The 13,442-nt window shown below is 42.3% G+C and overlaps 1 long non-coding RNA gene across 10 annotated transcripts in view; it reads left to right on the forward strand.

The window, feature by feature from the left end:
• LOC147598696 (uncharacterized) overlaps nucleotides 1-13,442 on the forward strand; it is a 52,863-nt gene that overhangs the window by 17,446 nt on the left and 21,975 nt on the right. For 6 of the 10 annotated variants that reach the window (XR_015260268.1, XR_015260264.1, XR_015260271.1 and 3 more), the window contains 5 exons: nucleotides 1,722-1,789; nucleotides 2,630-2,735; nucleotides 5,171-5,291; nucleotides 5,762-5,970; nucleotides 7,981-8,074. This is a non-coding gene — a long non-coding RNA (uncharacterized LOC147598696). The remainder of the gene's footprint in view (nucleotides 1-1,721; nucleotides 1,790-2,629; nucleotides 2,736-5,170; nucleotides 5,292-5,761; nucleotides 5,971-7,980; nucleotides 8,075-13,442) is intronic. The other 4 variants (XR_015260272.1, XR_015260273.1, XR_015260270.1 and 1 more) reach the window with 3 other exon arrangements.

Here is a 13,442-nt window from a genome sequence, read left to right on the forward strand (position 1 = left end):
CCACCCTTATTTCTCCTAGCCTAGGAGAGCTGTAGAGGAAATCTTGAAGGCAGCTGGTCTCTGGAAATGAAACTTACTTATGAGATTTAATGCCTTAACGAAGAAGGAAGGAGTTAAAAAGAAAAGAAAAGAAATGTTTAATTTAATTCTCTAAAACAGCTCTGCCCAGTTGCCTCCTCCCACGTACACACCATCGACAGCCTACCACAGAACACAAACCCCGGGTTATTCCATAAGCCCAGTCCCACATGTCCCCGCGGTTTGTCGCAGACCTATAACCTCCTGCTCCTTCGGGCTGGCTCCAGCACGCTGCACGGAGCCTGAGCTGGCTGAAAGAAGCACGGAGAGGGCTGCCACAAAAACTCTAAATGGGTTTTAATGTCTCCCCACCGTAGGATTCCCGGAATTAATTAGTGTCTGGCTTTTGAAATCAGGGACGCTGTGTTAAGGAAGATGGATGCCCCTAGCAAGTGTTGAAAAGAATGAAGGGATGGCAGTGGTGGTTTGTGTAGTAAGCCTGGCCATGGATGCAGAGTAGTAAATGTGGTTGGTTGATTGAGATCAGTTTTTATTTTTTTCCAGTGGCAACGCCCATGTAGTTTATTTATTTTCCCCTTTCACTTCAAGGCACCTAACAACACTGTATTTTATAAATCCCTGTGATTATAAATCTAGAAGGATGGCATTCTTGGTTTCTTCAGAGGCCAGGAGTCTATACCCACAGGAGACGGATGGGAGAAGCAGCCAGCAAGCTGTCTATGTTATTGCACAGGATTGCAGGAACTGGTTTTGGTTTACACCGCGCGGGGGAACGCAGAGTCTGCACAGAGCATCTCCATTTACTGCTTCCTCCGCGTGCCGCCGGGGCAGGGTGGCTTACGCTCCCAGTGCACGCTTACCGGGGAGGGAATAACGCCCTGCCTGCCCTGCAAAAGGGCAACTGTTTCCATTATCCTGCTGGTAGGATACGGCCCATCCTGTGCCTTGTGCCAGCAGGATGGCTCCAGTAACTCCATGAAAAAAGCATCCCCTTACTCTCTCTTGCAGGGCAGCAGTGGCTGATGAGACTTTGAGACCCTTGAGATGTGAATAGCAAATAGAGATCATTGCTGTGGGACGAGCTGCACAGTTACAAAGTGTTTTTCTATGGTTTAGAAGATTATTTTTAAAAGTAGGGGATTTAGTTTACATTTTTTTCATGGGCCACAAGGTCAGCTATGGAGTAAGAGCTGGATTTAGATTTAGAGTCATCTCTGAGCTTTGAAGGGAAAAAAAAAAAGGAAACCAACAGGCATGTTTGATTTTGGTGCTTTGCTTCGTCTTCTTGCTGCCTTGGTAATGGGGCTGCTTGTGGCGGTGTGGGGGCAGCCCCACAAGATCTCAGATCCTTCCCTCCTCTTCCTACCATTCACCTCCTCCCCAGCCTTACCAGAGTCAAATATAAACTTCCTTAAAATGAACACAAGACTCATTCCACTTGACCAAGCCTGACTTCCCAGAAAATAAACAGCAAGAGCAGAGCCAGCCAACCCCCTGTCCCTGAGCTGCTGGCCTCCAGAGAGGCGATGGATGGACCCAGAGCAAGTCTGAGCCTTTTGCCATGGAGAAGAGTGTGCCAAGGGCAGGGATCTCACCTAAGGGACTTCCCAGGGTCCGCTGTAAAACAGCAATATTGCTAAGTGCCTTAATTTTCACAGTTCTGATTTTTATTCTTTTTTCAGTCTCAGTTGTATCCTGAATAACTGGACACAACTGTGTCCCTACCCTGATAATGGACCAAAAGGAACAGGTCAGTAGCACAGATTAGTGCTATTGATAGAAGAGGGCTTTTCAGAGCTCAACACTTAAACTAATCTGAACAAGGCAATAGTTGATTCCCTTTTATGGTCATTTTACTGTTGCCCTTTGTTTTCTTTCTATTAAAATGAAAAAAAAAAGCAAAAAAAAAAAGCCAAAACAAAACACCATCACCAGGACAGAGTAGAAAGAATTGAAAGAATGACTGAAAAATAAAGAATAATATATGCTGAACAGTTTTCCAACCCAGTTTTGCCATCAGAGTGGATTAAATTAATTTCTGCTGTGCAGAAGTCACGTAGCACCGCACTGACTGGGATGTACCAGCTGGACGTGAAGGTGGAGGAGTAAGTGGACGCTGGAAAGGCTTCAGCTCCCGCTCTCCAGGGCAGCTCTCCCATACGCTGGACATCCCCCAGCTGCTGTGCCAAGTCTCATCTGTTTTGCCCTTCAGTGTCTGGTAGCGTACTTAAGGCAGAGAAGCTCTGTGGTGCAGCTGCCCTAAAACCACAGGACCAGCCGTGACCTTTTGGACTTGAAGTCCACGCTTTTTCTTAGACTCCCAACCCCGTGGGCATTCCCCGTGTAATTCCTTGGGAGCAGCTGTGTGCAGGTGTTGCCTACGGTACTAAAATGATTCTCTCTGAAATAGCATGGGAAAGAAACAAGTGTAGACAAAATAGTAAATACACCTGTGTAGGACTCCTTTTCCTTACCAGGCAGTAGATGTTTTGGGACCTACGTCAGAGTTACCTGATATGTCCCAGATCCCCTCTTCCTGTGCTTGTCACCTTCTCTAACTCACGATGTTTATCTACCTTTCCTTTCCCAGGACAGGTATCTTTGATCTCGGCTGACCTCACCATTAAACGGTCCCTCTTGCAATGAAAGCATGAGCTTCTGATCCTCTCTAATCCCAAAACATCCTCTGTGATTGTGTGAGTGTCTCAAGTTTCTTTATCTTACTACTGATACCTGGCTTGGGTTTTTTTTTTTTTTTGTTGTTTTCATCGTTTTTAAAGAGTAAAAAAAAAAGTGAGAGAGCCTTTACGCTGCACCAAATCTGCTCCTTATGGGAAAAAAAAAATCTTTAAGACAGTGGACATGTTCCCTCCTGAGGGCTAACTGCAGTAGGCAGCAGTGGTCACACAGTGCTGAACTCCAACACTTTCCTCTGTGGTCTTCTTGCTTTGTCTTAACAAGGACAAATGTAGTTAACGAAGATTGGCCAGCATTTCTGTAAATTAAGTATGTATTGCAAACGATGACATTAAAAGTTTAAAAAATAAAAAGTGAGGAAAAAAAAATTATTTTCATATTAGATTTCAATTTGCTACTAATATTTTTTTTTTTACTATCTGCTGTTTTCCCCTATAAGCATTATCTATTCAAGCCAGAACAGATTAAAACTAATTGTTAGGCCCCTCTGTTTTTCCTTCCTCGTGATTTATCTCCTAAGCAACTTTATTTGGTACAAGACAAATAATCTGAATTCCTGAAGTCAGAAACAAGGAGTGGGAGTCCGGGAAGCTGACTGCTGATCTAAAGCAGTTTTTGCAAGTGTGGTTATGGTTAGGAACTCTAAATATGGCACCGTGTTACTGTACACACGGTAACTGCACCCTGTGTGTCAACGTCTGAGTCACGGTCGTGTTGTTTACTGACAAAAACATGTTTTACTACTCTTGGCTGTGAGGAGTCAGTAGAGTCGGGAATGAATGGGTTGAGCTCGCTGCAGTTTTACCACCAAACAACCGGGATCGATGCGTACGCAGGGTTTGCTGTTGGTGGGAGGGATGTAAGAGGCAGAAGGGGCATGATTTGGCAAGCAAATGTTGAGTTCAAGTGTCATTTCAGCAAAGGGAATGGTTTGTTCGTGTCAAGATGCCAGCGAGGGGAGATTCTGGCCTGGCACCCCATGGGGAGGGGGCTGCTCTGGGGGGAGCGCAGTCAGGAGAGTTGCGTGGTGCCCATGGCAATGAACCAATTCTGCTCCTGTGAAAGCATTTGAAAAGTTTTGTTTCCAGAACAGAAGTGTCTTCCCAAGCCTTGATGCTTGTTCTTGCCACCCTGTGGCTCCCTCTCCCCCCGCTGCAGGACAGGCTCCTTCCACCAGCAAATGAACTGCTTAATTTTTTTGACTTTTGAACTGAACTGACTTGATTTGAATGTTACTGGCAGAAACTAAATTACTATAATGCTTCTCTTTGAAGAAACCCCCTTTATAAAAAAATCTTTTAAATAATAAGTATCCACCAAAGAGACCAGCTGGCGTTCCCATACCGTACACGTTCATCCTAACCTTTGCTATTGACTGACTCATGCAGCATGCATCTGCAAGAGTTATTAATGGAAAGTATTAAATAAATTTGGTTTAATATTTGGTAAATAGGAGGTGTCTTTTCTTTGTGCTTGAATTTGTGTTTCAAATCTCTATGTTTGTGTTATTTATATTACTATATTTCATGGAGTGCTTAATAATAGCAGCAATTAAGGTAATAACAATAAATACTAATAATGCTGAGCTCTTCTGCTTTTCATCAAAGGAGGTCAAGACCCAAGGGTATACCTCTGGGGCTGGTTTAATGTAGAACTGATCTCCTCCTGGTATTTCTTTTTGTGGAACGTTAGGACTATCATGCAAAGATCAGATCGCCTGTATTTTGGCCTCTGGGATATCTCTTAGGCATTATAAATGCCAGTAAGAAACATAAAATTGGAAAGAAAACAAACACCAGGACATTGAAAAATGTAACCACAAATACTGACCTATTTGGGGTTTTTTTTCTGATTTAGTAGAATGCTATTAATATTATAGTTAAAGCTATTTTGTAGCCTGTGGGCTTGAACACCTGGCTCTTATTATAGCTGGATCCATAGTGTGTGGTGAAAAAAAAAAAAAAAAAGAGGACAAGAGAGGAGATGGCCCAAAGGAGAACACAAGAGGGCACAGTGGCACCTGTGGTGCACTTTTTGTTCACTAGCTTTTTGAAATGGTGAGGGCAGGGTGGATTTAGGCCTCTGTTTGCATGACATACATGATTACGGTAGCATAGTTGTAAAGGTAAAAATGTAATTTTGCCAACTCGGAGTGGATTGTTTACTTGAATTATTTTTTGCTTAGTTATGAGGGTCAAAGGTAAGATGCGATGACTGTTTCATAGAAGTAAGGCAATAAGCCCCACTGTGAGTTTGACAGAATTAACCCGGGCAGTCAGTAGGAAAGGTATGTATTGTATTAAATAAGGTTAAAAAAAGCATATTCCAGGCAGGTGCTTTCTGCAGCTTTCTTCATCTATTCCACTGTTCTTCTACCAGTTCTGTGATTTCAGAAGCAAAGGCTACTAATGCTGCTTTTCATTTTCTCTTCAAGGAGGACACATGTTTCTGCAAAGCCTTTTGCATGTGATGGATCAGAAGTGACCCAAGAAAACCAAGAAGCGTGAGCTGGACCTCGAGCAACCTCATCCTGGTGGACGCTGCTGAACTGAGAGGTCAGTGCTGAAAATTTTCTTCTGAAAGAGTTAGTGCTGTAAATAGATATTTGGAAGGAAACGACACAGAAATAGCAGGATCACATTCCAAATCTTAATTTGAAGTTTGGAGATCACAGTCTTCCTTAGATATCTCATACAGGACGGTTGCTGGGGGAGCAAACAGCTTCCCTTGTAGCATGGTCACTCACCCGTGTTGGCTTTTGTGGAGGGAGAACTGGGGTCAGAACTGTTCCACTCGAGCAAATCCGGCAAAGGTTTGCAAACAGTCTCTTTTGGATTTGTTCAGTCACTGTTTCTGACTTGTGCAGGAGGTTGCAGACTGGGCCTTTACGATCGGAATTGCGGTTGAAACCTCTGAATGCTGTAATCCATGACGTGGCATTAATTCACCATCAAAAATGAATAACAAGCTTCTTTTTTTCCAAAGAACTCCCCATCCTCAGGTCTCCCATACATACTATCCACAGGACACAACTTCTCCTCATGCCCAAACCAGCCTCCAGTGGTTTCTTACCCTCCCAGAAGTCGATCGATCTGTTATTGTACGTGGAGGTGCGAAAGGAAGACGCGATGCTACACTGCATGCAAAGAAGTAAAGAAACAAGATCATTAACATCTTAATATCCCATCCTGACATCTCACAAATTATTTTAGACTTCATAGCCAATGTAAACAGGTTTGTTTTCAACTCCCCTAATTGCCTGCTAATTGAGAGCAGATGCAGGCCTTAACTTTCAGCAGATAAAGAGCAGTCTCTTCTCTGGGGTTTCGCATCTATCATGAGGTCTCTGTTGTACGCCTGCAAGCTTCCCTGGTTAGCGATGCCGAGGTGGAGAGGGATTCAAACCGCTCCTCTTGAATTGCGCCTGAAACCTCGGTGAGACAGGCAGGAAGACAGCGCTATGGGACTCATCAGTAACATCATCATCATTATTGTTTCATTTCGTACTTCAGTGCACTTTCTGCAACAGCGCAGGTTTCCTTCTGAGGGGGGAGTTCTCCGAATTATAGATGGGTTTCTTGTTATCATAGAAATCACCGGGTTTATGAAAAATGCATTGCTGTCATATTCCATTATCTACTTCCTCCCATGCTGCAATCCTGTAGCTTGCAAGTCATTAGATTCTTTTTCAGAGTTCCTTTGAAATAATCCTTTCAAAAAACACTATTCATTGGGTATGACCCCAGAGAGATGCTGTCTGGTACTACAGCTCTCTCTCAGTTCTGCAAGGGAGCCCTGTAACAACAAGATAAGTGCATGTATATTCCAAGCAGTGTCTGGAGTTTGCCTCCTCCTATTAAATGCAGGAGGATCTCGTAGTTCAAATGGTAGAGTTTTGCTTTGTAAATGTAGGAGAAAATTTAGTTCAGATCTATAGGTAAATTTGCATTTGGCTAGTGATTTAATGTTCTGCGGTCTGTTTTACTTCCAACTTAAATATTACATTAAAACTAGCAATAGCGAAGAGAAAAAGAAAGAGTGTGCTAACTGCTGCGTTCAGAAAGAGCGGATGCGATTTTGTTCTTGCAGCAGTGAGCTGCCTTTTGCTTTCTCCTCTTCATTTAGCAAGTCAGCAGCACTAGTTAAGTGATAGCCCTCTGGTCTTTCCTCAGGACTGTTTTTCAAATGAAAGTAGGAACTTCAAATCCTTGTGTTTTTTCCTATCGCTTATTACAAGGTGCTCGTGAATTTTAATTTTTTTTTTTGCGAGAAGGCGAAGGGCACAAATAATTTCCAGTGAGAAGTGCCCTTTGTGCGGGGAGGCTGCACGGGTTTGTACCGCTGGGTTCAGGAGGTCAGAAAGGGATATTTAAAAAAAACACCACCCAAAAAAGGTTTGGTGGTTTGTGAATGATAAATGGGGAGAAAAATAGAGGGAATAATTCACATCTAACCAATGCCATTCAGAAATACCTAAAGCAACTGGCTTCTGGACTATGGAACATTATTCAGCCCCAGAACCACAAAACCTTCAGGTTTTCACTGTGATTTCTTCATGAAGCCCTTTTTCTTCCTCATGGATGGCTCGAGGCCTCCCTGTGAGCACAGAATCATCCCTGCCGGCATTATCCCTCTCTGGAAATTTGCCACAAACCTTGCAGAATAAAGTCCTGATCTAACAGCGGCGCGAGCGGTTTAACAGGAGGGCAGGGGGGCTTGAAGTCGGTAGCGCAAGGCGTAACAGACTGAAGCAGCGGTCCATTAAATCAGCGCGCCGGGGTCTAGGCATTTACAGTCACACAGTCAGATGTTTCCAGTAATTATTTCCCTGTAGCATTTTTATTAGGTGCTCCATAAATAATATTCACTGCTGTGCTCTTCTCGTGGTCTTTTATAAAAAAAAGAGGGAGGAAAGAGGAGAAGGGGAATTTGCTTTGCCTTCAGCTGGATTTTGAGCTAATTCTGTCTTTCAGTCCTGCTGAAGCAGATACGATCTTGGAAAATATGGGCAAATTAGTTCCTTGCTGACCAAATGTTGTTCCCTAAAACCACCATTGGACCAACTTAACACAAGGCAAGTTTCTATTTCTATTTCAGATTTAGGTTTGCCTGCTGTTGTGGATCCCATACAGACCTAGGATGGACAGGCAAGCAAGTACTGGGACTGAAGAGGGATTTTTCTTCTATGTACCCTTTGTTTGTTGTTAACTTTTTTTTTTTTTTCGGTTGTATTTACGTACTTAGGTCAAATCCAGGGTCATCACATCAACAAACAACACTGCCTTCTCTCTGGAAAGACCTTCCCAAAGCTCACCACTGTCGCTGTGTGTTTAATCTGGTCTGTACCTGCAGTGCCTATTGACAAACGCTGGCTTTTTGATGGAAGCTACTGTGCGAAGGCTGTTTTCCAAAAAATATCGCTGTGTTGCCTGAGTTATAGCATTAATGTTAAGCACTACAGCTTCTTTCCTGGCGCTAGGATTTGTGTTTTGCAGAAGGCTTTTGCTCAGGTATTTGATTTTCAGTGTCAGTTTTCTAGCCAAAGTAAGATTCCCCAAATAAATTCAAGGATCTAGGGACTTATTTTTTTTCTTATTGGACTGCAATATTGAGACCAACTCCAAGCAGAGCTCAGAGGAGCAAGAGTAAAAGGAGATGGAGTAAATAGTCATGGTTCAGGTTTGCTACTACAAGGGTCGTAAACACTCTTCTGCTTGTACGTGCAAACCCTCTAAGCAGCAGCAGGTATGTATTTCTAGAGATCTGTGCACAAGTGTGATACTTCTGTGCTGAAAATCTGTGCAGCAAGTGTAGATGAGCACAGGGAGGAGAGAAATTGTTCATAGCTGGGCAGAAAATGGAGCGTGAAATAAAGAGAGTGGTTTTGTGTATGGTAACTGTCAGTGTCTGCTCAGGTTTGGTGGCCTTGCTCCTTGGTTGTCTCCGTGTTTCTATACCAGGGTACAGTGCCACATGGCTGCATTTCAAAAGGAACGGAGTATTTTCATGCAGCTAATTGTCGGTGGGCTGGAGCTGTGTTAGCAGCCCTGGTTGCTGGCTGAAATACGTAGTACAGTCCTTTGACCCAGGATCCAAGGCCAGGGTCAGACCTAACCAGCCCTCGCACCTTCTCTTGGAGAGCCACACGACAGGGCTTCCTGCAGCTCTTCCAGGAACAGTTTGCTGAAGCCGGTTGCAGCCGAAAGATGCTCTGCTGTTGGCCATCGCCTTAGCAATGCCAGGGGATATTGTGTCAGTAGGAAAAGACAAATCATCTGTTTCTTAGAAAATACCATCTCCAGATCATTTCTTAGTTCCTTTTATTCTCTGTTTCGTTTCTGGACTGCTCAAGTTGGGGAAGTTGCAGCCTGAAATTAAATATGAATCCATTCAATACAAATGTATGTCTCTACTGTGTGGTGTGGGAGGACTCAGTTCAGTGAAGCCAGGCCATGGGCATTTTATAATTTCCTCTTGCTCCAGCAGGTAAGGGACTAACCTATTGTTATTTCTCTCTAAAAGAACAGAGAAAAATATATACTCTGCAAAGACCTTTATATAAAAAAATAAATAATAATCCATTGGGCTTTTAAAGAAATATTTTATTGGAATCACAAAGTTTCCTTTTTTTTTAGAGAGGGAGAAAATTTGAAATCCGGAGTTTATTTTTCCTTCAGTGTCTCTCCTAAGAACCAACAGGAATTGAGATTTTTTTTTTTTTCCTCTCTTGTGTTTGTGCCTACTTATTAAACACACATGTGGCCTGGATTCTTTGCGTAGGTGCAAAGAGGTTTGAAAAAAATAAAAAGAAAAAAAGGTGTAACCCGGTCCACTGACCTGTCTCTTTGCCCTTAGGACTCTTTCGAACAGCTGTGAGAAAAAGAAAAAAGAGGGGGGGAAGAGAGAAAAAAGGAGGCAGTTTAACAAGCCAAATCCAGATGTTCATTTCATACACACACCCTGAACAGCTTTTGCATGGTTTATTTCGTTTTCTGAAACCATTTTTCACCAGCCTGTTTTCTCAGCTGGGAAACTTCTGGTGTAGTGTTTTCAAAAAAATATTGCATTTGGCATTACAAGAAAACAGAGCCTTTAAGACATTAGAAGGACAATATCCTTGTTTGACTTGGCCCAGGGAAGCAGGGCTATAGGAATTTTAGATTTTTGTACCACCCAAAGAATAGGTAAAAGAAATTTTCCACTCTTAAACCCAGTTTACATGGGAATTTGAGAGTTGATTTAGCTTGATTTTTTTTTTTTTTCTTCACTTTTAAAGACTGCTCTCAGGAGTTAGCATTAGTGTAGTGGGACTGTATAACACGACGGAGTAAGTGACAGCAATTAGTTTGCCTCCAGATTCTGATGAACCATTGGTTCAAAACTCAAACTGATGCTGAATGAACCTTATTTTTGTTTTGCAAGGACCAGATCCTGATATGCTTGTTCGCACCAACGTCTACTTACCATAGACAGACAAATTTGAAATTATTTAATGCTGGTGCAATTTCTTGTTATTTAAAGTAGAAGTAAATTATGTAACACGAGCCACAATTCCTATCGGCTGTGTGAACAGCACTGATAGCAGTGAAGATGGTGGTTAGCTGACAGGACAATGTCTACACTGATTTTAGAGGTACTCCAATGGCTGGCAGGTAATGAGTGGAATTGGGGAGGATCAAGTGCAAACAAGACCTATACTGCTATCCCTTAGTTAATCAGAGGATATATGGTCCCTCAGAAACCTCAGTGTAAAACTCCAGCTTCACTGAAGACAGTGGGTGATTTGCAGTTTACTGTCCTTCACAACTTAGGTGAAAAACCCAACGTTTTTTACCTGTGAGGTCCTACAAGTGTCATTCACTATGATTGTATTAGAGAGAGACTTGATCCAAAGTCCTTCATGTAAAGGAAGGTCTATAACTTTGCAAAAAGTTGGAGCAATGCTTTTGTGCTCCTTTTGTTTGCCTATTCTGAAATAGAAAAAAATTGCAGATATTCTTGTCAGAAATGTCACCATCCTGTACAGATCTTAGACCCTATCAGCTACAAAATAAAAGCAGATTATAAGAATTGTGAGAATTTGAAGAAGGATATTGTGGTTAAATTAAATAGACAAAGAAAAAAATATTCAAAGATCCTGTTTCGTAAAACTTCGTCATTACTTAAACAAGTAAATAGAAATGTTTAAGATATTAAAATGCCCCACACCATGTTTTCCTTTCACTTTTCCACTGCTAAAATAGGGGCAAATCATCAGGTCTCTCTTGGCATTACAGAGCATTCAAGGATATGGTGTGCGTGTGCCTGTTTGTGCATACATATAGATGTGTGCATCCTTAAGCCTTGGCAGTGCCTGGGAATATTGGCATTTCAGTGTCAGAACACCACCAGCTGGCTGTAAATACTTGGTCTTTGAGCTAATATTCTCTTCAGACAGAATAAAAAATATAAAGTAAGTAAAATCTAATTAAGACTTAAAATGCATTAGGCAGATTATTTGGCCAGTACAGAGTGGAAAGCTGCCAGGCAGTGCTAGTAAGTTCTGTTGAGCAAACTGGTAGACTTTTAAAAGCCACTGACTTGGTGCACAGACTCAGTAATCCTGGAGAAAGTATATATTGTCTGTCCGTTTCAGGAGACTGCAAATCTGTGATGTAAAACAGTGCCCTAATATGGTTTTTGTTATTCTTTTTATCTGGTAGTATGTGTTGCATATACGTGTGTGTAAGTCTCTGTAATTATTTGCATGCATACTTACACATACATTATTATATACATCTATACAAAAGCATACATTAATTACTTTATTAAAAAGGACAGTGTGTTCATGTGGATATCAAACTTAGAACCCAGGCAGCTTCACATCTGACTTTGGGTAATATCTAAGCTCAGAGGTGTATAAATCCAGGAACTTCCATGTGGATATTGTCACGACTCCGTATTTGGAAGTATTCTGTCAGTCAATGTACATACAATGCATTTAGATATTTGCCTTGGGAAATGTAACTTTACGGTCTCTCTAAAAGGCAAGCAAACTAGTGATATCAGATGATCAATGTATACAAACACCAATATGTACATCTCTGCTGGAATGGCAGTCTTGATGGCCCATTGGAAGTGGTGTCAGGGTTCCGTTCTGTGCTTGCACAGTGCATCATGGCCTTGGCCTGTGCTGGGGCAGCTGCGTGCTGCTGTAAGAAAAGGTGATAAAGGTAATTCAAGAGCTGAGAAGAAAATGAGGAGGTAATGGCGTTGTCTGGGGGAATTTGCAATACTGCTGCCTGGTACTATCAGCATGGACTCTTCCAGTCATGTAAAGGGAAAAGAGTGAGTCTGGTGAAGTGTGAGGGCTCTTATCTCCTTGCATCTTTCAGCAAAGCAATGACCCATGCCACATGGCCTCCCAAAAATGCCGCCTTTTTTTAGCCAAAAATTACACCCTGTAACCATTCCCAATCACTGCGTTGAAATGGTTGCATTTATTGTAACAGCCTGCCAATAAACTTTGGTTCAATAATCTCTTCTGGGAGGGGCTAACACGTGCTCTGGGAACACCGTTATCAGTGCTGAGGAATCCCAGCAGTAGTCTCTGTGATCATTTTTGGAGCCACGCAACACAGGCGAAGTTTTGCGTCACCCACTGCAGTCCATGCTCTGGCCCTTTTGAGTTTCCCCACAACTCCAACCCAGGTTTCCCTAATACTTCGCAAAGTATGGGGAAATATTTCCCGTCAAAAAGATTAAGGTCAAGGGGAGACAGTGATATCCCTCTTTGTCACACCCTGATAAATTCATTTTGATGCTGCTAATTGTCATTGCAGGAAAGTTGTGTGTCAGCCTTAGTTCTCTCTGCAGACTCTCTACCATTATGACTCTGCCAGTGAGAACTGATACCTCATGTTTTAAAAGAATTTCTTTTGCAAATATTGTTACACTGTTTTCTGGAGACATGTGAACTGAGCTGACAAAGCTGCTTTTTGTCCACAGAGTGCATCCATGCCCATGTCTTAGTGACCGTGAGGAGGGCAGTGAGATCTACTCACTTCCTGAGATGACAGAGCGTGGAGCAGTGCAGAACTGGTCCCAGTCACCCATAAATTGTGCCATGTGTTTGTGTAGCTCTGAGCACAACACTGCCTTCTTCCACAATGGGAGAGCCGTGGCCTGTTTGTTATAGACAGTGATGGTGATGATGCTCACAGAGAATCAAAAGCCCTGCCATGCAGGCACAAATGGTGGGTGGTGCAGACTGTATTTTCAACAACGCTCTTTTCTGTCTTCTGGTTTGTAGGAGCAAAAGATAAAATTTTCATTTAGAGAAGAACTTTAGGGTTGAGGTAAGAAATGGAGATTTCTGAAGGTGATTGTCTATAGCACTGCAAAAAATATAATTGATATTCTCAGAGTCATGGACTAGTTGAAATTGGAACTGGCATTTGTAGATCTGGGCCCTCCTTGAAAGAAGGCCAGCTTCAAAGGTAGCTAAGGTTTCTCAGGGACACCTTCTGTCAAGTTTTAAAAATCTACAAGGTTAGGTGTTTTACCATCTCTCTGTGCAACCATTTCCAGAACTTATCTGTCTTCTTTTTAATTTATTTTTTGACTGAAGTTTGAATTTGTCATGATGCAGCTCTCATCCTTTCACTCTGCATATCTGAGAAAAGTTGGACTCTTCTTTGTGGCCATCTATCAGTTAGTAGAAGGCA

This window comes from Chlamydotis macqueenii, chromosome 16 (assembly GCF_036417535.1).
Source record: "Chlamydotis macqueenii isolate bChlMac1 chromosome 16, bChlMac1.mat, whole genome shotgun sequence".
NCBI classification, from domain to species: Eukaryota; Metazoa; Chordata; class Aves; order Otidiformes; family Otididae; genus Chlamydotis; species Chlamydotis macqueenii.